The sequence below is a fragment of the Lissotriton vulgaris genome, chromosome 7, assembly GCF_964263255.1.
Source record: "Lissotriton vulgaris chromosome 7, aLisVul1.2, whole genome shotgun sequence".
Classification (NCBI taxonomy): Eukaryota; Metazoa; Chordata; class Amphibia; order Caudata; family Salamandridae; genus Lissotriton; species Lissotriton vulgaris.
In genome coordinates this window covers 415,728,365-415,756,334 of record NC_141695.1, presented here as the reverse complement: position 1 = coordinate 415,756,334, position 27,970 = coordinate 415,728,365, and the positions used below count along the sequence as shown (strand labels likewise).

General features: G+C 45.4%; 1 protein-coding gene across 2 annotated transcripts in view; it reads left to right on the top strand.

Annotated features, from left to right (window-relative positions):
* Window positions 1-1,266: 1,266 nt before the first annotated feature.
* Window positions 1,267-27,970, top strand: part of LOC147701766 (sulfotransferase 2B1-like) — a 512,808-nt gene continuing 486,104 nt past the window's right edge. The window contains exon 1 of one of the 2 annotated variants that reach the window (XM_086930388.1): window positions 1,267-1,429. The gene's annotated coding sequence lies outside the window, so the exon portion shown is untranslated. Of the gene's footprint in view, window positions 1,434-27,970 lie in introns of both variants that reach the window. The other variant, XM_086930390.1, reaches the window with a different exon arrangement.

Sequence of the window (27,970 nt, the reverse complement as noted above, 5' to 3'; positions counted from 1 at the left end):
GATTTTTATCGCAGATAAACCTTGGTATTACCAAGGTTTATCGCAAATGCGATAAAAATCGGCCGCAATGCATGAATATCGCTGAAAAGTCAGCGATATTCATGCATTAGTGAGCTAATGCTCTTAGCCATGTTATCCACCTCCCATTGGATAACATGGCTAAGAACTGCTCAGGGCAGGTGTTAGCTTTTAGAGATATTCGCGCTTAGCGCGAATATCTCCAAAAGTTGGTAGTAGGAGATAGCGATGTTAGAGACTGTTTTCAGTCGCTAACATCTTGGCATACCCACTTTGCATGTCATTAGTGATAAATATCACTGACATGCAAAGTGGGGCCCAAGATGGTTGCTATCTCCTACTAGCTGTCGCTAACTGGTGTTAGCAACAGCTAGGTAATAGGGAGATAATTTTATCTCCGCTTTCTTGGCTTTTAAAGCCAAAAAAGCGGAGATAACCCCCCTTGATAATATGCCCCTATGTTTTTTAGTACACAAAATTCATTCTTGCACTATTAAATAGCACAGAACACAGGGGTACTCTAAGTTGCGTAATTAAGAATAATCTCAAGGAATTCTTAGGTAATTCCCCTACACTAAATTACGTGAGTTACACCCATCCCTACACTTGATCTGTCATACCCACCAACCAGTTAATGCACTATGACCTACGTTTTATGCTATTAGAAAGTAATCCTCTGAAATCCTGAAATGCTGCAGTAACTCATTTAATACACCTTTATCAAAATTTGTACTGAATTCCTCTGTAAATCCCTACCTTGCAAACATTTCTTTTTCTCCTTGTACCTCAGTTCCAGGGCCGGCTTCAGCGCTGGTGGTGCCCAGTGCCACAATCATTTTTGGGGCCCCACAGCCCATGACCGCCTCCTCAGATTCTCTCATTACCACAGGGCAAATATGCTCCTCAACTCTCCAATAGGTTATTGCTAAACACAGTGCCCCCACCTCTTTGAGATCAGCGCAACCCTCACAGGTCAGTACCCAGTGCTGCTGCACCGGTGGCAGTGACCTAAAGCCAGCCCTGCTCAGTTATTACCTGCAGAACTTGGGAGCGCCATCGAATGGCCAAGCACCAATTTTTGGCACTATTTGTAGAACGTGACAAGCCTATTTCCTTGGAAAGCTGTAGGCATCGTGGCAGGAATGTGCCTGCAGAACTAGATAAGGTTTTGTTTGGACTTGTCTGTCTGCTCGTGTGAGGTGCTGGGGTGTTGCTGGGTGTTACCAAGAGGTAAAGTTTGGAAGGATTCATGGAAGAGAGCGTGACAGTCGACCCCATGATCCATAGACGCTTACCGCTGTCCCTGTCCCCAAAGAAGCAGTGCGGGACAGTAGGTGACAACAAAGGAAACATTGGCTGAGCCAGACTCCAGATACTGAGGTTTGGAATGACAGCCTGAGGAGTGAAACAGGTAGGTAAATCAATGTAAACTTCAACGGGAGTTAAAAAAATGCATTATTTGTTCCTCGTGTGTTCTTCTTCAGATACCTCGCCTCTACTCCTCGCTTACCCCCTCCCCCCCCCCCTCCCCCTTCCCCCGCCCCACCGCTTCTAAGCTGTCATTCTGCCATTTGCGGGAGCGGAGATCAGAAATAGTTACTTGTTAAATGTACGTGGAGCACAACATGAAAAGCTGCGAAGAGGATGCAAGTGTTTTCACTCTGGGAAGTAGTTAATTATATTTATGGAAGTGTGAACATGTAAAGTTTTGCGATTGTGCACATTTAATTGTATTGAGGCTGTAATGAACACATTGTTGCAAGGGTCGGATTACTTAGTGTAGGGCCAGGGCTGTAAGGAAGTGCAGAATGGCAGTGGAATGGGCGTGGAGACAGAGGAGGCGAACTCGGTTGCCGTCAGACAATAGGCATGTGTGGTTTAACCTCTTTGTTGGTTTGCAGCATGCTGGAAGGGCCTACGTGAGAACATTGATTAGTACATTTGGACCTCAGGAGTCGGTGGCTGGAACACAACTCCTAACAACGCTTGTATTTAGTATAGACAGCATTAATGCCAGATGGTTGGTGAAGGGTCTGGACATGGGAACAGGGAATGGACCCAGATGGTTGTCTATTGAAAGTGCTTGAGATTCTCCAGTTTCTACATATGTTGGGTGGATTGAGAGAAGAGGTAAAACTGAAGAGTTGGGGTTTTAGCGCAGAGACCCCCAAGGGTATTTGTGCGCTCTACAAATTACTTAAATGAATAAATATAAATAAGGGTGGGAGTGCAAGGTACAAATAACACAGACAAAACGTTAAATATGTCATAAAAATCGGTGGTGGACCACACATGCTGCAGGAAATCGGGGGTCAAATTTACGAGTCGGTTTGCGTCGTGTTTGCAACACGCAATGTGGAATACACGCAGTGTAAACCTTAAATGCTATTTATGAGGTCATGCAAGGCAGCGTTGAGCGGCAGTGAGGGCTCAATAAACATGGAGCAAAGCATAGTGGAACAAAGAGCTGCGTTGCCTTACTCTGCGCAAGGATGGCGTTCCTTGGGCATTATGTGGGTGATCCAATGCAACTCCCATAGTTCTTGATGCATTGCCAGAATTACCAGAACTGATAAACTTGGGAATGTACCAAAAAGATATGCCTTCCCAGGAGAGGCATAACGAGGAGAAATATCTTTATTTCTCCTTACTTCCTTTTTCTATGTGTGCTGCATTCTTCAGCACACATAGAGAAATATGCCTCTCAGGATTGTTGTTGTGCAAGGAAGTGCCCCTTCATGCACAAAACCAATCCTACATGAAATACAGAAACCCTTGCACCATGGGGAAAGGGTGTCAGTTTTGGTGCTAGGCTGCCGAAAAGGGCACCAGCGCAGGGGAAAAGGCAGGCATGCACCATATTGCCTTTCCATGCCCAGCTGTGCAGCACAGCACGGTGGCTTGTTGCACTGCACTGCATGACATTCTCATTAATAGGCCCCATGATAGGCACCTAGAGGGATGAGAAATTTATCAACATGGATCAAAGCACTTACCAACTTTGTTATGCTATATTGAAGGTCATTATAATGTTAAAAAAATCCAGAAAAGATAGAGGCAGCATTTCTTTTTTCTCCTCTTGCGTTACTAATGATAATACATATTTAGTTAATATGTAGATACCTCAACATGCACTCTGCCTTTCATGCACGTTATTTGATACTACATGGATTTCTAAGTGGGGAGCATTTCACACTAGTTAACACATATGTTCCCAATGTAGATACACCTGAAATGACAATATGATTTTAGTTTAACGCTAGGAATGACCCTCACATCACATTTTGAGGAGGCAATTGTAATATCAAAATAGTAGTACCAATATACTGCCATGGATGGGTCGACCCAGACTTGAGGCACAACCTGGAACCTACTCATGCCCTGAATTCTACTATTTATCAAAATCTCTATTGGACATATGGACACATAGGCACCCTGGATACAAAGAGTTTACATTTTATTTGTCAGTCTGTGGCACAGTGTCACCCATAGACTACTGGCTCCGTGCTAGAGACATGGACTACAGAGGGTTTATTTAGTGAGTTACCCACTCTGATCATTCCCAAGTGACTATAATAAGGACACTGTCTGGGATGGGAAGTGATTAGGGGAATTGTGATTTCTGTCCATGGCAGTATTAGACAAGGTGTTTAAGCCAAAGATACACCAGGCTACAGTACACCTCAACTACCCTTCATGTTACCTCCAGTAAGTCCTATACAGCAGGATTACTGTGTGGTTGTCAGAGGCCATGCCCCCTGTCTCCACCACTCGGCAAACACGCCACCTGGCACGCAACTAGTAGAGGATGTAGTCCCCTTGGCTATTGAGGGTCCTAGGGGACCCACAGCCCCTCCTGTTACCTCCAACAAGTCCCACATAGTGGGTTTGCTGAGATATTTTCTGTGGCCTCGCCCCCTTTGTCCAGCACTTTGCAAACACACCTCGTGGCCCACTGTTAGTTAGAGGATGAAGTTCACTTGGCTCTTGAGGGTCTTTGGGGGCCAACTACCCCACCTGTTACAACCAGTAAGACCCACACAACTGGATTGCTGAGAGGTCATCAGAGGCCACGAATCCTTTATCCACCACTCTGCAAACGCGCCTACTGGTGCATTACTGGTTGGAGAAAGAAGTCCACTTTTGTCCTGAGGCACTTAGGAGTAAAGTGGAATTCATTCCCAATCAGTAGTGTGCCAGGAGGAATGTTTGCATGGTGGTAGAGAAGGGGGGCATGGCCTCCAAAAAAGTACCTGTGTGGGATTTAGTGGAGTTGTCAGGAGGGCTTGTTGGTCCCCAAGCACCCTCGAGAACCAAGGGGACTTCACCCCGAACCAGCAGTGCCCCAGGAGGCATGTTTGCAGAGTGGTGGAGAAAAAGGGTGGAGCCTCCAGCGAGTTACCAAGCTTTTTTTTTTGTTTTCATTTTGGAGAGAAGTTAGCTGCATAGTCTCCCTTCCCTGGGCCAATTTCGACCCCAGACACCCCACCCCCCAGGGCCAGACATTTTAAAAATGGGGAGGGGGCCTATGACATTTCTTTATTTTTTTAAATTGTATAAAAGGGGAGGGGAGCCGCACTGCCTCCTTCCCCAGGCCAATTTTGGCCCGTGAACCCAATCCCTTGGTGCCTGGCCTTTTAAAACAAATCTATTTAATTCTAAGGGAGGGGGGCCATGGGCCCCCCTTCCCCAGGCCGATTTGGGCTCTGGGGATCCCATCCCAATTGCCCTCTGCTCTCTTTCTGTGTCCCGGGGAAATCCTTATTCTTCCTCTAGTACACTGGTGTGCTGGGCTCTCCAGCGTAGATTGTATCGATGACAAAGACCCACCTGACTCTGGTTCTCGGTCTCACGGTCTCTCATACCATCTGATTCCTAGGCCCTGGCCCATTCAACTCTGCCTATCCCCTTATGTGCATTCCTGAGTAACATTCTGCTCTCGCATCCCACCCTGTTTTCAAGTTCCTTATTCCACCCTGCTATCAGGGGCTCCCGAGCAGCACTCCACCACCTCTTTATTTCCCGTTTGGCCTGGATAAAAGCTAGGTCTTGGAGTCTGTCAGTAACCCTCATTTTGGAAGAGTGGGAAAACAGACAAATGAGGCAGTTAACCGGTGCACATTGAATCACCCTTTTAGTTACCTTAGCCACTTCAGAAGTGACCTCCTGACAATAAAAGTGTAATATTGGGCAATCCCAGAACATATGTTGCATTGGACACCTAGCCGAGTAAAAACAAAAAAGAAAGAGATCACCCCAAAAATATCAGAGTGAGGCTTCAGCAAGGTAGAAGGGGACTGAAGAATGGCCATAGATGTGTCACTACATGTAATTGACTACTGGATATGACCTGTAGTGGGGAACGGGAGGGGGGTGTTCTTATGGGGATGTTCACTTTAGGGATAATAAAACAGACTCACATTGCAACATGAAACAAATATAGTGATTCGCGATTAGAAAGAAGAAGTGTAATACTCACGCAACCAAAACACAATAACATTTGTTTAAAAACAAAAAATAAGGACCATTATCATTGGTGGTGAGTCATATCAAGCTGACAGCCTGACATTTTGATTGTAGAGGTATTTAGACAGCTAAAAACTGAGCTCCTTGTCAGTGGGAAAAAGTGGCTATTTGTCCTCAAATAGGTGAATGTAGTGGAAATTGTTAAGAATAGGTTCCAAATGTATACACAGATGAATATATACGCACATGTATACAGATGTGCAACTAAATAATTAAACCTCTTCATTTTACTAATAAATGTATGAATCAGAGTGTTTTGGCACACTGATACAAATAACATGATGTATTGTCGCACATGTATTTTCATTAGCTTAAGTTCTACTGGAAAAAAGTTTCAGCTGCAACTTAGTGTCTGCAGTGGTGTCATTAACTTTTTATCATGTTTAACAGTGTCTTTTAGTTACACTTGATGAGGTCCACTTATTTCTGGGGTAGTCAAATAGGAAGGTTCAGTGATTTAAAAGATCACATTAAAGCAAAGCCTACGCAAAGTTCCATTCTTCCTAGGCAGACACATTAGTACCCTTAAATTACATAACACCTTTTATTAACAATGATTAGAAATGGCATGTGTAGGACTTGGCCTTTTTGGCTAAAGTTCCCTAAACTTTTTGCTTTCCTCCTAGACCTTTTTCATGACATAGAATTGCCAATTTAGATGCTTTAGGTACTTTTCAACTGCTGATCAGTGTCAAAGTACAAGTGTTCCCAATGTAAAATTTTATTGTAATTGGTTGGCCATGATTCGTATGTTTTCCTTACTAGTAAAGTCCCTAGTGATGTGCACTCTGGGTGCCAGGGCTAGTAATGCAAGGCGCACAAAGGGAACTCAGGCCTGCATTGTAGGGACTGCTCGCGGAATGCTAAGTTAGCATGTTGTCCTGACAAGTGCAACCACTTGTCAGGCCTGACTTTCCCTTTTGCAGACACATTGGGCAGCCCTGTGGTAGGTCGCGGGTAATCCCTGGGCAGGGTGCAGTGTAGGTTAAAGCCAGGACATATCCTAATTTGTGTGTTATGTTCTGACAGTGAAAAACACTTCATTACATGTTTTACTGCTGAAAGGCTATCCTGCCCATAGGACAGAATGGCAGAGGCTGAGTGTTGTGTTTGTTAGCCTAGTTTCCTGTAAGTCTTTAATGGAGAGGTGAAGTTTAGTATATATGAACTCTCAGTGTCATAAAACATCTTTCTGTGAAGGTGGTTTTGTCACTGTAAGTTCAGAAACCACTCTTTTAGAAAGTGGCTGAGTTTTGTGCTCTAGGCATTTCTGTGTGTCTCTGCAGAAATATGGATTGTCTGTCTGGATCTGAAAGGTGAGAGGAGCTGGGAGAGGTCTTGACCCAGGGAGGGGTTGATATGGCACCATGCTGCCCTTGTATCTGGAGAGTAGGGGAAGGAGAAGCCCAGGAGGTGAAAAGGCCTAGGCAAATGCTATAAACCAATTTACCCATCTCCTGCTGAGTGATTATGGATCCAGACCCCCAGTATCAAAGGGAGGCAGGTGACACTGGGAGGGAGACACCCATACCTGATTTAGGAGGGGGGTCAGGGACCCCTGAGCACCAACAAACTTCAAATACATTAAGGGGTATTTCCAACACGAACACGGAGGAGTAGGCGGCACCGGAGACCCTATCAAAGGTCCCGCAACAGACGTTTTACATCTTCATGGCAACTCGTATGGACGCCATTTACCATAAAGCCCATTTTTACCTTTAAGAATCGTCGGTGTCACGGACTTCCCCCTCGGGGGCAAGGACAATCTTTTGTTTTTCCTTTAAATACAACTGTCCGTCGCACACGGAGGAACGCACTTGGATTCCTTTCCAGCGAATTGTACACAATATAGGAATCTCAGGCTCAGATCGCTGACAACAATTTTGACTTGCGCCTATGGTGAATGTGCATTTTTATTTCGGACCATCGGATTGAGATGATCCAATTTGAAGCCCTGACGAAATTCCCACGGCACTAAAGGGAATGAAACGCGTTGGCTGTGCCTTTGTATCTTAAAAAGAGGAAAAAAAGAATTCAATAAAGAAAGAACAGAAGATTTACAAACTTCATGAACTTTTTTCGCTATTTACGCCACCGAGTTCACCTCTCAAATTTCTTGTAAACTCTTTGTATAGTAGACATCCTTGGCAGCGGCTGGTGAGAGTGGTTGCACCACACAAACTTACGAAACAGAGGAAGTTGATGTGCTAAATCTTGGTCTGCTGCTGTGTGCTTTTGTTTTTTACATTAAGGGGTATAACTATGAGAGCTGAAACCCCTGAATGTTGGAATGAAACAGAAATGGATTGAGACTGAAAAGGCGTGGGCCCATTCTGTGGTCAAGAGGAACCTCTGCTAAAGAAAGAACAACTGAAGAGATGGCTGTGGAAAGATCAATCCTTGCTACATGATCTGGGGCTGTTCTGCAGTTTGCTGTTCTAATGAAGGGAGAGGCTGTAGGGACTGTGCTTGGAGGCGGTGGGTCCCCCTGCTTGAAGAAGACTGTGCTTTGTGCTGTGTCCTGTAACCCCAAGGGCCTGAGGTGAACTGGATTCATGTTTGGAAATACAGCATCATAAAATGCGATGTGCATGTACTTTTGCAGCTTGAGACTCTCAGAAGTTGTGCCTTGTGATCTTGGGCACGCGGAGTATGCTGAGTCTCGGACACACAGAGTGCCTGTCGTGGTGCAGCCAGGGCATTGGTGAGGAGCGCCAGGACATCATGTGCACCAAAAGAAGAAGTGAGCTTCGGACACGCAGAGTGCGTGTCGTTGTTCAGCCTGGGCATTGGTGAGGAGTGCCCAGTAATCGTGTACACCGGGAGAAGAGGTGTGACTTGGACACACAGAATGCATGTCACGGTGCAGCCAGGACATTGGTGAGGGGCGCCTTGACATTTTGTGTAACGAAAGAAGAAGTGAGCCTCAGACACACAGACTGCATGTGGTGGTGCAGTCAGGGTGTTGGTGAGGAGCGCCTGGTCATTGTGTGCACCAGGAGAAGAGGTGAGTCTCGGATGCGCAGAGTGCGTGTTGTGGTGCAGCCAGAGCGTTGGTTGGAGCGCCTGGACATTGTGTGCATCAGGAGAAGAGCAGAGACTCAGACGCACAGGTTGCATATCGAGGTGCAAGCAGAGGCACTGGTGAAGAGTGCTTGAGTAGGGTATGCACCAATAGATAATCTTGTGATTTGAGTTTTACATAAGTATTTATCACAGCACAAGAATGTAGCTGTTTTGCCACTGTATTGTTGTCTTCTAAAAAAGATAATTCCTTTGCAGTGCCATTACACACCGTATTGAGCGCCACCCTCTCCAGATTACTGGCCCATGCCTCTTGGATGTCTAGTGCCAACAGAGAAGATTTTAGATGTTCGCCCCATGAGTACGAGGTTTTTTGATCAAACTGGGCCTTTATTTCTGTCCAGCATAGATTGTGCAAGGTGCCGGGTTCCGTGAAGCGCAGTTTCCAGCACAGTATCACAAAAACAGATTGTCTCTGGAATTTCTGGGTTTGGAGTGCAAATTCCAGGTGGATCTGTGCTGGTGACACTGCTTTGGGAAGGTTAAAAACAGCTTTATACACTTTTGTCTGTAGCTCATTTAAAATTCCAAATTCTCGGCCATGCCTTATTTCTAATCCATATGCCAGCACTGGAAGTAATTGTGCTGCCATTGTTTTTAAAAGATGTCTGTTTAAAGGGCAACTCAGTTTCGATTGCAGCTGTTTGTATGCAAAGGTCAGAGTTTGAGCCTTTGCTCTTATTGCACATTTTTGATCAGTAAAGGACATGCATCACCCTAAATTGATGCCCAAATACTTACGTGACAACTTCCTCTATTTGTTTGCCCTTTGCGAACCACCTGAATTTCTTTGAGTCTTGGGCCAACTAATCGCACCACCTTTGTTTTTTTCCTGTTTATCTCCAGCCCTTGATGGTCAAAGTTTTTTGTCAGATGGTCAATGACTCTTTGTAGGCCAATTGGGGTTTCACTCAAGACTACTATGTCATCTGCATATTGCAGATACAGTATGTGTTCTTCTGCCAATTTTGGAAGATGGCCGTTTATTTTTACCAAATGGATGTGCAGGTCAGTGAGGTACAGATTAAAAAGTCAATCACATGGGACTTTGTCAACAACCGATTTTAAATCGATATAACATGCAAATAGACCTGATTTCTTTAAAATTGCTTTGTCCGTAAGGATTGCTAATGCTACCAAGTTCGCACTTATCCCCATTCCTTGCCTAAAACCGGTTTGATATTGGGAATTTTACCTTTGATCCATATTAGGGGCACTGTAATGGAGTACCTAAACTGTCGTATTACACTTTGCTTTATTGCTGCTAACGAACTATCGAACTGTCATATGACGCCTGACCTCATTTTGCCTGATGAACTACATGCTTGGTGCGCTACGTACTTCATTATTTTTCTCTTGCAGATTACCAGACTGTAATGTGGGGCATTGCATTAATTCTGCATTGCACAGTATCTGATTATAAAGTGGCGCAGTGTATTATTTCTTCATTGCACAGTACCGGATTGTAGTGTGACGCATTGCTTTGTTTCTTCCTGGTACAGGGCATGCGTGTAGTGATACGCATTGCATTATTCCTTCTATTACAAAGTACATGACTGTGGCGCTACGCATTGCATTGTTTCTCTGTTGCACAGTACAAGAGAATATCGTAACACATTGCAGTATTTGTTTTCTTTTGCAACATGTGTGATTCTAGCAATACAACTGGCATAACCTTTTGGAAACGGTTAGAAGTGAGCTAAACTGTTGGTTAGAAATGGTGGTTGAGATTAGAACCTACCAACCCAACAGAAAGAATACTACCCATTCTTGTATGTTGATTTTGTATTGTGTGGTCATATCATCTAACCTCTTATATAAAGTTTATACTCATTTTATAAAAACTTGTGTCGAGTTTATAACATCATTGGGTTACTGTGAGCGTGGTTGCACATACTGTACACTCGTGCCTTGGAGATAAGCCTGGCTGCTTGTGCCAAGCTACTAAGGGGGTGAGCAGGGCTATCTCAGACAGTGTCCATATTTAGCCTACTGTTGAAGCAACGGGTCGGGGACTCCCGCCTCCAGCATTTGGTGGTGGCAGTAAGCGATAAGGAACCCCACTTCCAAAAGCATAATTGTGGTATCAAGCTGTACATACAAAAATAAGTTATTTTACTATGCCATAGTTGGTTAAAAAAGAAATAGACGGTAACTGGTCAACTGAAATTTCTACCAGGAAACAAGTTCCACTTGTTAACCAACTGACGCTGGTGCCTGCCGGGTTCCTTGCTCAGCTAAGAATGCCCCTGTACACTTTTCTCCAGCAGGGCTAAATACTATAGGAGAACTGGGACGGTGCGGGAATCCCCCGGTGCCAGGTCCGTCCTCGCCTTCAACACCAGACAGCAGGCCAGTGTACAGGCAGTTCTGGGAGGACACACACATGGCACTACCCAAGAAGGCCTTGCACGAGACAGGGTACCACCATGGCAAAAGCAGGGGGCTCTCATTGTGCCATCTGAGGAAAATGGAAGGGAGTGGTCTTCCACGGCATGCTGCCCCATTGCCCTGAGTGACAAGACACATCTGCTAAGGACGAATGGAGGCTGCATGCAGCCAGCTACATAAAATGAAAAAAAAGCACAGGCAGCTACTCCGCCTCGGACATTCATGATGGCATGTCTACTCTCTTGATTTATTTCAAGTGGAGCAGACGGCAGTACCTTTTATTTTTTAATTCTGAAATACGTCAATTTCAAAAGAAATGTATTTGTCTATTGGATGCCCAATCTAGTGTATCTTTTAAAACATGATTTATTGTGATTTGAATGTTTATCTGCATTGTCTTTTACTATTACTATGTGTCCCTGTGCTTATACGTATATGGCCTACTGTACATCTCTTTCTCTCTTTTTCTCGCACTATTAATACCCCTCTGCCTACTAATCATTCAGCACTTCGTGCACAAACTACCTAACCCTTTCTATCATACTTTCTGTCTATTCTCTGCAGCTATCAACCCCATCCATTGACCATGCCACATAATTCCATTACACAAATATACTACACAATGTCACCACACATAATTCCATATCTAACAATAAAATACAATCCACATAATTTCACTGCACACTACATACAAGTCAAACAAAAACATAGGGGTAAAAGTCATTATTAACAACACCAATAGCTTTAGCTCTCGCAAATGCAAGACCTATTACATTGCAGATGCTTTTTTTGTCACCGAAAAGTAAAGCTATCCACACAGTTTCATGACACACAAGTCCACTCCACATATTTACAATCCACACCAGATAATTTGATGCCAAACCACATAATACAACTCAACAACACAATTACACAAAACACCACATACAAATAATCCACACCACACAATTCCATATCGTTCCAGGAAATTCAACAGCACACCATATAATTAAACTCCACTACATGCCACTCCACAACACATATTATAGGCATACAATTGTTTCTGTTGCATAAGTAGCAGATTACTTTTGACTTTGAAGTGGTTGTCTTTCGTTTGTTGTATACCATGCCTGTTTGTAATATACTCAAAGATGTTATTGACCTATCTAATGCTCATCCACTGCCATTAGTTCCGTGGGCTTTGCAGTTGTAGTTGCAGTTGCCAACCTCTTTTGCTAAACAGTGGCTTTCCCATAGTTATAAACCACTTGACCCCACACTACTCTAGCCAACAAAAATGAACAAGACAACAAAGGTGAACGGTTCCTTCAAATACCACCTGCTTCCACTAGTCCCCCAGGGCACGCAATGGCAATTAATTCAGTTGTGTCCACTTCTTTCATGGCCCCCAGCCACAGCCTTCCACCCTCCTGTACCTTTGTCCTCCCTGACCACATAACTTCTCACATCGTCCAAGGAGATTCAGTGTAAACAGGTTTGCCACAGTGCTCCTCAGCTTAAGATGGACCTCAGTTAACTTAAGTTTCTACTCAGCTTCCTGACATTCACAACTTGGTTATGCAGGGCCGGCACGAGCACCCCTGGGGCCGCATTACACATGCGGTTCACTTTCCTTCACTGCACCGGGCGCACCTTTAAAAAAGTACGCCCATCGCAAGGAAGGAGAGTGCACTGCAGTATGGTGAAAGCGCTGTCCCCAGGGCAGCTGTGAACTCATGCTACCCTGGGGTAGTGCATTTACGTGAAATATGGAATAGCTGATTTGAAGCCGCTCTGTGTTTCACTTTGCAGGCAGCAACTGGCCTGCAATTTTAAAGGAGAATAGAAATCCCCTTGCAGGCAGGTGCAGTCAACGACTGCACCTGCTTGCAAGCAAATGTCTGCAGGGTCCATGCGACCCCCTTTGCCCTCTGCAGAGGGCTGATCTCCTAAGGCGCACTGCCAGTGCACCACCTTTGAGGTGGTGCAATGTCAGTGCGTCTTTTGTGGGCTTCTTTGCCTCTGTTCCCACAGATGCAAAGGGATTCCCTCATTTGCATAGGCACACCCCCATGCAAATGAGAGAATGCCCCCTTTAGGATAGTGCTGGTGCTTTATGTGTGCCAGAACTGTTGCTATTACAGAAGGGGCCGCAAAAGTGTCTGCGGTTCCTTCTGTTATACCAACGTTCCCCAGGGCAAGCAAAGCAGGCGCAAACGCCTGTTGCACACCTGGAGCAATATATATAATACAGCCCTTGGTGTATCTAGAATGCCAAGATGCAAGGTACCACCTCATAGTAGGCGGTGCCTTTACACTCAAGTACTAAATGTGTTTACTATAATGGTTGCCCTAAATAGCATTCTATCAGGCCACATTTCAGTGCACTGCTATGGCATAAATGCATAGCTTTTTGTTGCTTTTGCCAGTGTGTTGGGACGAGAAAAACATGCATATACTCTGCAACAGGGAGGAGACAATGCTGTAGAAGTTAAGAAATTAAACATGCTATTTGCAAGGAGGAGCACTTAAACTCGAATACCATCATTACAATACTTCTGTGAACCTAGGTCAAAAATGTACATTCTTGCAGTGGCTGCAGTCCCCTATGCCCTCTTTTGAAGGCAGTTGTAAACAGCACTGCATGAATAAAATACTGAATAGTTTCAGGACTCGTGGTTTGAGTGTCCTTCTTACAAGTTAGATTTATTTTTCTTCCACTCCCCACTCAATAGATGAAAGGGTGTGTTGTGTCGTCAATGTTCTACTGCTTACCGCCGACCTAGATTTTTATGTGCAGTATTCTGGGCCCTGACTGGGGACTCTCTACAATTGTAAACTTTCTATTAACTCACAGGGGTATATTTAAAATTTGAGGCCACCACCAGAATGTCAAGTTTAGCGATGCTCTGGTGGCGCTATTCCCTTCTCCATATTTACAAAGTTGATTTAAGACATTTTTTGTGGCTTACCACCACCTCGTAAATATGGCCCCTTTACATGCATCACTTAGCGAGAAAGGGGCATGCAATTGGTGTTGCTGTGGGTGCGCCACCGTAACACCCATTGCTTTGACAGTGGCCCAGATTAACAAAGATGTGTAAAACTGAGACAGCGCCAAAAACTAACACTACGCTAGAGCCGGCATTAGAATGGTGAAACAAGGAGAACTACTTTTATTTCTCCTCGTTTTTGCTTTTTCTATGTGTGCTGCATTCTACAACACACTTAGAAAGAGCAAAATGGCATTAATAATTGTTTATATGCAGGAAGGTGTCCCTCCTGCAAATAAACAATCATTTAATATTTATGATTTGTTACTCCCAGGTGTGTTGAATTCTGCAGCTCACATAGAAATAAGAAATTGCCATTATGGATTGTTTATGTGCAGAAAGGACACCTTTCTACACATAAACAATCATTCCCTGCTACACAGGCACCTTTGCACTACTGTCCCAGGGTGCCGGCGTTGCCACTAGGCAGCTAATTTTATCCCTAGCGCAAAGAAAACAAAGGGGTTCATTCTTATAAATATGGTGCATCCCTGCGTTCTGGAAATGAAGGAGCGCGGAAATGCCGAATTTGACATAGCTCCACTCTCTTACATTTCATTGTAAGTATGCCCTATTGTTCTTGAATAAGAAAATGTTTAACTTACACAAAAGTGTAAGTTTACCTTTGTGTATCAGGCTCAAGGTGTTCAGCAGACATCGCACAGTCTGTGATCTGTATAGTCTATAACCTCTTAAGCGCTGCCGACGGCCAACGGTCGTCACGAGCGCTACCTCCCCAGTGCTGTGCACGACCATTGGACGTCCATTCAGCACTAGTTCCAATGGACAGCGCAGCACTGGGGAGGGATATTTGCGCCGCAGCTAAGGTGCTAAATACCACCACATATAGTACAACTTTGGAACACCTGGCAAGGCATGTTTCCAGGCTATTAAGGGATGTGCTATTGTTGTTACATTGTAGTTTATAGATCCAGGGACTAAGATACTAATAACAGATGGGATATGAGCTTCTTGACATCAAATGAACCACGTCTAAACTCAGCACTCTGCTTTTGGCCATTCAGGCACTCACTTATTATAACAGTATATTAATTTGTGCATTTGATCACTAATTATTGCACTCATGCAGCGAATCTTTGGTGTACTCATTCATCTATTCATTCAGGCATTGATTCACTTAGTCATTTATTCATTTACCCATGCAGACATGCAGTTATGTGTTTTCTCATTCATACATTCACTACTATAACCGTCATCATTTCCAATGCTTATTGAAGTTGTAGTTGTAAAAGGGACAAGGAACTAGAAGCACAGGCAGAGTCATTCCCTCAGGCTTTGGGCCTTAGTGGAGGTCAAAACTGAGGTGTAGAAAAGTAAATAGTCCAGAGACCTACTGTAGGTGTGCCTACCTCCCAGGACTGGTTGTCCTCGGTCCAACGATTAGTGAAAAAAACACTAAAGATGCACAAACATAACATGCTTTCTATTTATACAATAAATGCAAAGAGTCATAGGGCAATTGATCAAATAAGAATGCTTTTCCTGCATTAAGTATGTCCAAACAAACTTTTTTGAATTTTTCAATCGAAGAATATTTGGCGAACAGTACAAATGAGCTTTAAAAAGGCTGTACATTGCGAAACAGAAAAAAGCAATGTATACATAAATATAATATTAAAAAAAAGATCTTAATATAAACAGCTCAACACGCAGTGATTTACAATTTGCCCTGCATGTGGACTTAGACACGTTTTTGCGTTCAGCCCAGTCGATGGGCTGGATTTTAATATATAAAATGTTTCTCTCTCGTTGAGACGTGAATTTGGCACTACTAACTCAGCAGGTGTGGGTGTCACCACATTTTCCCCACCGCATATGGAAAGTCTCTAAATTATCTAACCGCCAAATTAATTTCTTGCTGTTGGAGAATTGTGATATTTTGAATAATGAGCAGATCCATTCTTTTATTGGTAGAGGTGTAAGCACTACACTTGGTAACATTTTAATCACGTCTTCTGTTAGTCACTTCATTTCTTATTTTAGGGTAATACAAAATGTAGTGAGCGGCCAAAATCAAACTGTTTTAGCTGTGTGTCTTTTTATGCTGAAAGTCCTACAGTTTCAATTCGTGTAGCAAATGCTGACCCAGTTAGACCAAACAGCATCCGCATTAGGTTGTTTGGGGTTGTCCTATGCGTATAATGCAGAAGCTGCTAACCACAAACGCAACTCAGTTCAACTTTTGTTTGGGCACTGAGCAGTGCTTAATTTGTTCTGGTGCTTTCAGGTGCTGAGCATCGGCACCTATCTCTCAGGGCCGGGTCTACTGAATTTTTCTCCCATGCACAGCCGGCACTGTCCACAGGCCACTAAAAACCCCAGTCTCGAGCAAGGCTTGTACAGCTGTACGTTCAGATTTGGTGCATGGTGCTAGTGTGCTTGGTTTGGCGTGCACCAGTGCCTGGTCTTCAGGGTGGGGGAAGGGCAGGTGTGTTGTGACATGCGCAGTATAAACTGCACAAACGTTGAACTGGGAGCATAATTTAATCTGCGCTACCCAGCAGTCTGCGCTTTCCAGGTAGCCAAAGCTGGAAGGTTAGGTGAAATGTGTGTGCATTATTTTACACACAACTGTTATCCTACAGGTGACAGAATAGTGCTTGGCGTGGCACACCATCAATAAATTCTTGCACAGTGACACCCGCAGGAAACTGCCCAGTAGCTGCCTGCCTCAGGAGCCCAGACGAGGCCTTGCAGCGTGATAACAAAATACAGGAAGCAGCTGAAGGTGGTCCCAAAGTGAAAACATTTCTTTCTGCCTGTCAGTGTATTAGTACCACACTCCTACCTGTCCCAGTACCATCTCGTCTCCATCACACCTGTCTTCTCCCTTCTGCAATGGACACCGTTGCAGCCACAAGCACCTTGAAAAACTCCCCCATCCCTGCCACTATGACTGTGCCCCACCACAACCTCCGACAGTGCCCCACTCCACAGTGCCCTTCTCCCACAATCCCAGTGTCCCCCCTCCACAGTGCCTTTCTCACCTGTATCTCAGTGCCTCTCTGCTTACAGTCTCCTTCCCCTCTGCATCACAATGCCCCTCCCTGCAACCACACTCGCTCACTCCTGTTACAGTACCCCTTTGCTCCCTTCCTCACTCTCAGAGCACCACTACCCACCATCGCTTTGTATTAAAGCATGCACTGGGGCCTGATTATCCATACATTGAGTTCGCACGTGAGACCGCAAAGCCCTTCTCAGTCTTGGACAGTTGAACCAGGACAGGTTCCCAATTACCCCCTAACCAGAGAGAGGATACACAGGGAATTTCTCAGCTTTGACCTAGGAAAAATAGCATTGATTCAAAACGTGCTATCAGAGGGGCTAGGCTATGTTGGGTGCTCTGTACCTCACCCCACCCCCACAAGCCTGCTGGGATCTATCGCCCCACCTTCTCTTCACCTCCAAAGACCCATGTCCCGTAAAGCCCTGCAGCATACTTCCAGCCTTATGTCCCTGTTGGAGAGAGATCAGAGTTTTGTCTAGTTGAAGTTTTGACTGTAGCACAGAGGGGTAATGTAGAACAGGTACCATGCATATGTCAGAACTATATGTATGTGGATAGCTCAGTGGGTTTCTGTTTTTTGTCAAAGACATCCTTTTGTTACTCGCTGATCATAAATTACAATCCTAATATAGCACAGGCGGCAGACTCAGTTGAATTTTGTGCTTTATTAGTTAAAAAGTATGTGGGGAAGCCTGTCTGAATGGAGTTGAATGTCTGACCTCCTTTGAAAATAGATGGCAGTGGGATTTTGCGACTTATCGTCTGATCATGTAATAGAACTATTTGTGTGAAGCATGAGAGTGTGGTTATCCATCAAGGCGTAATCCCAATGGTATAACTGACACTTTATTATGTTTTATCAGGAATGCCTATTGTGACATAACAAAACATCCTTTTATGGCATAAAACATAACACAGTTAAAGAATCGCTATTGTGTGTCTTAGATAACACTGCGACAGGCCAAGAATGATACACTCCTGTCACCTCTCAACTTTACATAATTAATGACTGTATATTTAACAAAGCAGGGGTGTACTCTTTGCTTTCTCCATCTCAGTATCTGCTTTTCTTCTTCCCCTTCTCACCTCCCTCCTTCACTTCTCTCCAATCTTACTTCTCTTTCTGCCCTATATCTGCGTTTTCACTTAATTGCCACCTCACCTTATTAAATGCTTTTCATTGTTCACCTTTCCATCTTTCCCTTCCACTCTACTCTCACATGCTCCCCACTGTACGCTTTTCTTCCCTTTCCTTTCTCCTCTTTTCAATTTTCCTTCTCATCACGTTCCACTCCAATCTAGCAATTCCAATCTCTGCTTTCCACATTTCTCTTCACATTGTCTACTGCATCTATCCTTGCCTTTAGACCTCTCCTCCTCCCTTACTCTACTTTTTACTTTTTTCCTTCTTGCACATATGTTTATATCTACTTCAGGAATCTGTGTTCTATCTCATAAATTGAAATCTTGGTGTGGCCACTCAGGCTTTCATCTTTAGATAAAATTAGTTCAATTGTGCTGAATAACAACATTTTTAATTTGGTGTCAAGGCCCCCTCTAGTGAAAATGTGCTTTACAAACATACATGGTGTGTTTCTCCATCTATCCCTTCATTTCTTCCTTTCACATTCTTTTCTTATTTACTCCTTTTTTCATCCATTTCTTATTTGTTTCCTTACTCCAGTGCTCCTCTTCCTGCCTGCATTTGTTACTGCTTTCTTTAATGTATTCCTTCCTTCATTCTTTTGTTTCTTTTAAACAGCACAGTGCAAGCACATTTTCTTTTGTTTGCAAAGCTGCCTCACGTCCTCAAATGACCTTTCTCTAATTTGACCTTACTTTTAAGTTTTTGTCATAGGCTTCAAATATGTGATATTATGTTATATTGATTTGTATAGTGCACTAATCACCCAGCAGGGTATTCAGGGATTTGAGCAGGTGTGTAGGTGTGATTTGCCTGAGTTGCTTTCGTGAAGAGACAGCTCGTCATCTTCTTGCGGAACTCAATAAGGGAGGAGGTGACTCTGATGTGTTGAGGCTTGTTGATGTGGGTGGAGCCAATAAAGGGAAGTGTGTGGAGCCACTGGAGGGAGTGGGTGGAGCTGGGGAAGTGGGTGTGGTCTCGTTCAAGACTGTGAGCACCTGCACTTCATATTTTACAATTTAAGCACTGGCACTGAGTGGACCATGTTGGATTGATTCACACATTTGACTAGGGCATTTAATAGCTTGCTGATACATCCTCTGAGATCAAGGACCTCTGAAAGACACAGTTGGTTTTATCATTCGTGCATACAGGCATCTAAGATGCTGCGGTTTGCTTTGCATAGTTATCCGATGGACTATTCTGCTATTAAGCAAATAAGGAAACAATATAATGTGGCATTAGCCTCCAGGAAAAAAGGAGTGCTTAGGGAAGAGGCTTGGTTGAATTTGGCTCAGGCAGCAAATACCAAGGATATTAACTTGTTTTTGAGCATGATTTTGACCCCTTTTCTACAAAATGGTTTCGCTCCTGCAATAAAAATCGTTTGTCCCTCTCCAAGCATGGGTTGACCATTTTACAAAGACCTTTGACCCACCTACAGAAATGATTCGAAGTATGGCCAATGGAAATCTATAAGACAAAGTATCAATCAAACTAGTAGTAGGCCTCTTGTATTCATCTTGGAGAGGTCCACTTAACTCTAGAAAGTAGTGCCAGGGACACGGAGAACAACCGGTATAACGCTGTCATTACAACAACGTGCGCTGGATGGCGCTCTAAGCTAAGGAATAGTATGATTTACTATTCCAACACCTTCCCTACTGTTACGTAGGCTGGAGTTGGAATAGTAAATCATACTATTCCTAAGTCCAGTGCCCTCCAGCACAAGCCATTGTAACGACTTGTGTTGCAATGGACACGATGTAAAATACTGCGTAGTGAATGTATGTTTTGCAATTTCATACATTCCAGGGGCACAGCTCCTAGGCCCGATGAGCTGCTGGCTGGTGCTTTTAGAGATATGAGCAAAGTATGGGGCCCCATTTAGACCCAAGTGTTTAATGCAGTGGCTGAGTGTATAATACCTTCCAAGGGGGCTGATTCCATCATGGTGCCCATTTTCAACAAGGGAGAAAGATCTGACCCAAAGTGCTCCATCTCCCTTATGAACTCCTCTGCGAAATTGTTGGGTGGGGTTCTTCTGGGGAGGTTAGAGCTGTGGGCCACCGATAACTCTTTTCTTTTGGAGGACCATTATAGGTTCAAGGGAGGACAAGGGACAGTGAAGCAGTGTGTATATTCAGACCTGCTCATATGGAAATACACGAACGGTAAGCTAGGTTGTCTTTACTTGTCATTTGCTGACTTCATCAGTGCATCTGACCTGGTCAACTATTCAGTTTGTGGTGCACATTACTTTCACTTGGGGCCCCTGAGCATACAGTTTTTTTTTTATACCAGTTGTATGATAATCTATCTGCTAAAGTCGGATACGGCTTCAACGGGGAGTGTTTTCAATCGTTCAAAATTAAGAGGAGAGTCACCCCGGGCTGTGTCCTAGCCTCATTCTTATTCTTATTTTTATTCTTCCTTAATGCTTCCAATTTGAAAAAACAATCTTTTTGCGTGATATGTAGGAGTCTATCCGTATCACATAAGTGCTAGCCTCAAAGTGCACTAAGGGAAAGAAAAGAGGACGATTGATCACCCACGTTCAAATGTAAGCCTGTGGACGATCAAAATCAGATAAACACCAGGACTACTAATGAGAGTTATTTGACTGCTTTCAAAATATCCAAGGTCACGACTGGACCACATTGCAAAGTGCACACTGTGTTGTCCTGAAGAAGGTCTAATGGATTAACACAATCAAAGACCGAAACGTCAACTACATAGTCCATTTCTTTGTTTATGAATATTTGTATAGGTGACTGTTATATTTAAGAAAGATAGATGTCACCTGTTGTTTAATCCAGGATTGGCCTTTTTTCAGATGAAATATAGGAAGAATTATCAAATTCCTTGTTCATTGGTAAAGCATTGCAATCAACTTATTATACCACTGCTTTCCTAAATTAATGCTATGTCAAATCATTGTTTGTTTCCCTGCTTTTCATAGGATTGAGGTGATCTCTTTTTTAGGTCTTAGGTTTGAAAACAGAGCCCTTGTCGAGGCCACAAAACCTACTGTTGTTACATTCTTGTTGAATGCCTTCGCAGAGGGCTTTCAAATGTGCCTGTCCCTGTTGACCAATACCCGACATTGCTTCATTTTAACAAGGTTAAGTCCCTTTTATGATCCAGTGGCACAGGGACACAGTATCATGGCCTTGTGATGGTATTTCGAAACAGATCAATCCACATTTTATCAGTAGCGGCTCCTGGAGGAAGTGCTGTGGGCTGTGAGGCGGGGGAGGGCCCGGATGGAGGTAGTAACTGCGTAATATGGCCAAACAGAGGTAAGTACATAAATAAATTAACAAAACAAATTACAATGCAATGCAGTGTGGGCATTGTAATTAGTTTTGTTTATTTATTTATGTACTTACCTCCGTTCAGCTGTATTCTGTGGTTTACTACCTCCTACCTTGCCCCTCCCCCACCCTGCCTCACTGCCGCGTGGCACTCCCTCCAGGCAGGGGCGTAACACAAGGCCCCGCAGCCCCTGCATTGCGGGGGGGCCCCGCAAGGGCCACTGGCTCCGGGGGGCCCCACAGGGGCCCCTCACGTAACATGCTGCTTGTGCACACAGTAGTAGGGCTGTGACAAAATGAGCAGCGTGGGCCGGCCGGGCCCCTGCTGCGAGTTTGAAATGGTGGCGGCGGTGCATAACGGCGGGGGCCCGACCGGGGCCGGGGGCACCTGCGAGTCTCAGTCTGGACTTTCATCTTTTATGGTGCGGGGCACGGGCCGGCCGGGAGCCCCGGCCCGGCCGCCGGGGCCCTGGCCATCAGTAGTGAGTGAGTGACTTCTTGACTAGTGTGAGGGAAGGCGAGGCGGGCGGGCCGGGGGCCCCCGACCCCGCCCGACTCGAGTCAAGTCAGTGACAGTTAAGTCTGAATTTTGTGGGGGGGGGGCCCCGGCCGGGGCCCGGCCGTCTGTCTGAATGATGCAGGCAGGGCCAGGGCAGGGTGGTACGCGGCAGTGTGGCAGTGGCACGCCACTCTCTGAATCTGATGCAAATAAAATTTATAAATGGAATGGTGCCGAATCGATTGATGAATCAGGAGGCGGGACGGGGACGGACAGACTGTGGATCCGCGGCGCGCACACACTTGTTTACTCCCAACAGTCGGTCCTGCCCAATCCTGACTTGTCTTTAATTCTTTCACTTTCAATTCCGATTTCCGCCGCGTATGCGCGTGCCGCGTGGGGTGTTGGGGGTGCTGGTGAGGAGAGGTGACCAATGATGCCCTGCCCTCATTACATTTGTCGGCACACAGCACATGCGCAATTGCCGGCGGCGCAAACACAAGGTGTGGCATCAGGGGCCAGGGGCGCGCATAGCCCGCCCACCCCAAGGAGCCAGGTTAAGCAGCCGCCCATAGTCAAGACAACTTAGAAGAGAAGAGATCGATTTAGAAGAAGACAAAAGCCAGCAAGGCCTGCCCCGCCGGCAGACAGACTGTCCGAAGTAAGTTTGTCCCTGCCGTCACCGTCCTGACAGTGACACTGACCTGTCCTGCTGTGGGGCCTAAGGGCCTTATAATCCTGATTTAAATTGCCCGGCCCCGGCGGCCCCCGGCCCCTGCCCTGCCCTGCCCTGTCCTGTCCTGTGTCCTGCCTGGCAGCTGGCTAGCTAACCTCCTCTGGCCTGGGTGTGGCGCATACCATTCAGGATGGTGTGTAGAAGAGCGAGCCCCAGACTGGTAGAAGAACTTTGAATGGGCAATTAATTCAATGGAGAACGGGGCATATATATGGGCGGGCATCTGTGAGGTGTGGTAGCGGCCCATAAGAGAGGAGAACGTTTGTTACTCAAAATGTGGAGGGCAGCAGGCGAGCAGCAGTAGGGCTAGGATTGGAACGGAAGGCAGGTGGGTGTGTGAACAGTGAACTCTGGAAGGTATCACTATCATTCCTCCAAAGGACATGGGGTTGGTATTGTAATAGAATGGGGGGAGGCCGAGGGAGATCATGGTGAGAGTGGCACTGGCGCGCCGCGCGGCGTTGGATGTCTGACAGTCTGTGCGGGTAGGGAGGTTCAGGTTGTGTGACTGAGGTGGAACGCTTGCAATTTGATGTCGGAGCGGAGGACGTGACGTGTACCCCTGAAGATGTGTGTAAGTTCGGGTGTCCGTGTCCCGTGTTCGTGAAGTACTAGTACAGCCAGTAAGTGTCCATGCCATGTGCAACTGGCCATGTGGGACCAGAGATTCAACCGAACCGTTAATGCCCGGCGGTAGATGACGATGTGATGTTGTAATGGGGGCAGAAGAATTGGAGGAAGGGAATGGTGCAGACAGTCGCGCTGCCAGGTGCTCAGCCTCCTGTCTGAGAGTGACTCTGATGGCCGCCGGGCAGTGGGCACTCTGGTCTGCAAAGTGCAATTATAAATGGTGCCCCGGGGCCGCCCTGGCTGCCCTGAGCCTGGCTGAGGCCTGACTCCTGAGAGAGCAATTTATTTTTTTCGCAGTTTATTTTTTTTCAGTCGACAGTCGACTCGAAACGAAAGTCTCGAAATTCGAATCGATGATGAAATGGCGGCAGGACAGGGAGCGAGGGTGGGGGGATGTTGCGTGCGTGCGGCGCGCACACACAGTCACACTTGTTGTTTACTCCCTCCACTCTCAAGTCCCGACTTTCATTTTCAATTCTGCCGACTGCCGCGTATGCCTCGGGGGCAGCAGGGGGCAGGGCAGGGCCCAGGTGGTAATGTAGGGGCCAGTGGAGCAGCAAGTATATGATATGGGCGTCTGGTCTGTGAGGTAATAGGGGTAACCGTAGCATGCATCCTGCCAGGTGCCGCCCAGTGCAGTGCCCACCCCCCCGCACAGAGGCCGCCAGAAATACTCTCTCCCTGTGCCCTATAATATTGTGCTACCCATTTTTAAAAGGACATTACATTGTCGCTTATCGATATGTCAATAAGTGAACTAGTGAAGTGACAATGTTTACAGACTGAAGAGCGGCTGCATAATGTGTATGAGGTGGGACTGGGAGTTAGTGGTGGTGGGAGGTGGGGGCGGTCAAATAATTCCATGACGAAAAAGACGCATTTGGTAACTACGAAGACTGAAGTAAACAGGACCCGCCCACTCCTTTAAACTAAAGTGCAGAATTAATTCTTCCTAACTAACTCCTGTGGTAAACCATCAACGCTGTGGGGTTTCACTGGACGTCACATGGTACTTCGAGATCCACATTTCGGACTGGGGATTAACTTGAGCTTTTAATTTAGAGCACAAGCAGCATTATTTCAATTCAACCGCAATTTCGACGTTATTTCTGCATTTTCTTTCTGCCGTGACTTGCTGCTACGAACCCTGTACAAGGCACAACACAACTGGCCCCCCACCCGGTGATCACCCAAACTGCACCAGCAGCACCTACACGTATGCCACACAAACAAGCATCCTTCTCTAAGTTCCACAGTTACATGTGCAGTGCGGTGCATCTCGCCGCTCTAGTAACATCTGCAGCAGGGCGCTATATATAAATGACAGAAGTGCTGTCACCCTACCAGTCCAACTTGGACGAAAACAGCTGCTATGTGTTTTGGGATATCATGTTTTTTTAATTAAAAAATATTGTACTGCGCACCTTGGGACTTAAGCTCTAGCGGCCCATAAGAGGAGGAGAACTTAGAACGTTTGTTCCATGAGGTAAATTGTAGAGGAGGGGATCAGTTGGAAGGCAGGGGGTGGGTGGGTGTGTGAACTGGAAGGTATCATCATTCCAAAGGTGAAAGGACCAGGGGTTGGTAATAGGCTGGGGAGAATATTGTCAGTTTCCGAAGCGTGCTCTGAAGGGAGTGGGAATGAGTAAAGATTCATCAGATATTTCCTCGTTTATGGATGGAGAATCAAATCAGTCTGAAAGTAAACTTGATTTTCAGACTGATACCCTGAAGATTGCTGGCCGATAATTCTGGAAGGAATATCTTATCTGCGAGGATTAGGTAGAACCCTGACGGGGCTTCCTATTACTGGCGGAAGGCGGATTCAGTGTATTCAGCTGGGCGCAGGCTTTGCACACAGTGCCGCATTTGCGCCCTTACATACAGCATGTCACTAATCTTGTCGAGATCTGTTTAGCTCTTTCTGTGGGGAGATGGTCAGGGAGTGGCACTGGCACACTGTGCGGGTAAGGTGGGAGGTTGAACGCTTGCATTCAGGAGGACGTGCAGGGTACACAGTGGGTGTCTAATGAAAGAAAGTGGCTCTCTGTAGAAGAGAATGGGATACAGATGTCATGGGGAAAGTATGTGTCTATGGGAGGAGGACGGTGGCTGTTTAGAGGCAGGGGGTGGGTGGGGGTGTGAACTGGAAGGTATCATCATTCCAAAGGTGAAAGGACCAGGGGTTGGTAATAGGCTGGGGAGAATATTGTCAGTTTGCGAAGCGTGCTCTGAAGGGAGTGGGAATGAGTAAAGATTCTTCAGATATTTCCTCGTTTATGGATGGAGAATCAAATCAGTCTGAAAGTAAACTTGATTTTCAGACTGATACCCTGAAGATTGCTGGCCGATAATTCTGGAAGGAACATCTTATCTGCGAGGATTAGGTAGAACCCTGACGGGGCTTCCTATTACTGGCGGCAGGCGGATTCAGTGTATTCAGCTGGGCGCAGGCTTTGCACACAGTGCCGCATTTGCGCCCTTACATACAGCATGTCACTAATCTTGTCGAGATCTGTTTAGCTCTTTCTGTGGGGAGATGGTCAGGGAGTGGCACTGGCACACTGTGCGGGTAAGGTGGGAGGTTGAACGCTTGCATTCAGAAGGACGTGCAGGGTACACAGTGGGTGTCTAATGAAAGAAAGTGGCTCTCTGTGGAAGAGAATGGGATACAGATGTCATGGGGAAAGTATATGTCTATGGGACGAGGACGATGGCTGTTTAGAGGCATAATTTGGATGTCTACGTTGAATGAATGTTTACAAAGAAGGAAGGTGTATATGTGTAGGAGTTCAGGGTTCAAAGGTGAACATGAATTGACTTGTTAAGTCTTTTAAAGGATACAGAGAATGGGTTTTGGTAATATGGGATTTAAATTTCACCCAGCGGGTCCCATACAGAAGGGTGCCTTAGAGAACATTGTGTGTGTGTGTGTGTGTGTGTGTGTGCGTGTGTGTGTGTGTGTTCAGGATTCCGAAGTTTAGACACAGAGGCAAACAGCACACGTAATGTCCACTTTCATGGAGATAAGGGTGTGCACTATGAGCCTCATAGAAGAGGCAGCACAGTAGCTCAAGATGTCTGTGGGTATCCAAGGGTCACGACGAAGCCTGTAGATCTCAGAGAGAAGACTGCCCTAATATGTTCGGGGTGTTTAGGGATCGTAAGTGAATACCTTCTGTGAGAGCCATATACGAAGGTGCAAAAGAGCACAAAATGTGGTTGTCAGAGCACTGCAACCACAGGAGTATACCATGAGCCACAGAGGCGGCTGCAACAGATCACGAGAGCTGTGTGTGTGGGTGTTTTGAACACCATCACCACTCTTAAGGGGTGCCTTGCATGTTCCCAAGCAGTGACTATCTACAACTAAGAATCTAAAACACTCTACAACAAGCATTGGCATAGCTAATATGTCTCGCCTTTGGGACCTTATAAGTGTTTAGCCATGCAACAGGTAATGTTGTTGCAGTAAGGATATTGTGCTGCTGCTGCATAACTAAATACTTATAAGGTCCCAAAGGCTAGACCTATTGGCTATGTCAATGCTTGTTTACTTATTTTTTGCTGACATATGCACACCACTTTTAGACCTTAGCACTGTTACATTTTATTGCTTTCGATCTTTTAATGCCTTTTGCATGAGTTTAAAAAACATCACAAGCTTGCCAAGGCCAGACCTATTGGCTTTGCAGTGCTTGTTTTATCATCGCCTTAAATATCAAAGGGTGTGTCAAACCGCACGGATTTATAGAATCCTTCAGAATGGATTTAGATGTTTGCAACGGGTAAAGAAATACACACCGTGAAGGCCCATACTAAGCTTAAGTCAAAAAGAAACATGCCATCAGAAGACACACAAACCTTGCAGCCGTCCATTCAGTTAATGCCTTCTTGCATCTGCCTTCAAGACAGTCCTGCATTCTTCGCTCTCACCATCCTCATCCAACTGATGAGTGATTACCTCCTCAATCCCATGCCTTCCGCTATTTCCTTCTTGTTTTTTTTCTGCTATTTTACTGAGTTTTAGATAGCACAAACTTGACCTGAAGATATCTGCTATAAGAGCGCTTTACATCGCACATTTTGCTTCAGCGTTACATGAGGACACATTCATTTTTGTTAGGCACAGGGAGATTAAGCGATTTTCGCAGGATGTTCAGCTTCATTGCCTAGAGTCAGTCGGACCCAGTTCCCCAGATTCGAGGTCGACCAACCCAGCCGTTAGGCCCACTCCTCTCCTCTCTTGTATCTCTCCCTTTCTTGCATCCATTCCTCCAGTGCCTGCCTTCAAGTATCCCTTACTTCTCTGTACATGATAACTTAGTATGGTTAAGCTCCCGTAGTGTTTAATTATAATGCTTTGTATTTTCCTTCCTTTTAGGCAGTATTGGTGAAACAAAACCCACAATTACAAACTGTGTGGTGTACACAAAATATTCTTACTTCTACCTTCATATTCGTGGACTCTACTACTACATTGACTTTCTACAATTACATTTTAATCAAAGAAATGAGCAAACAGCCAAGAAAGTATTTAAGCGGTGCTCAAAAGCGGCAAA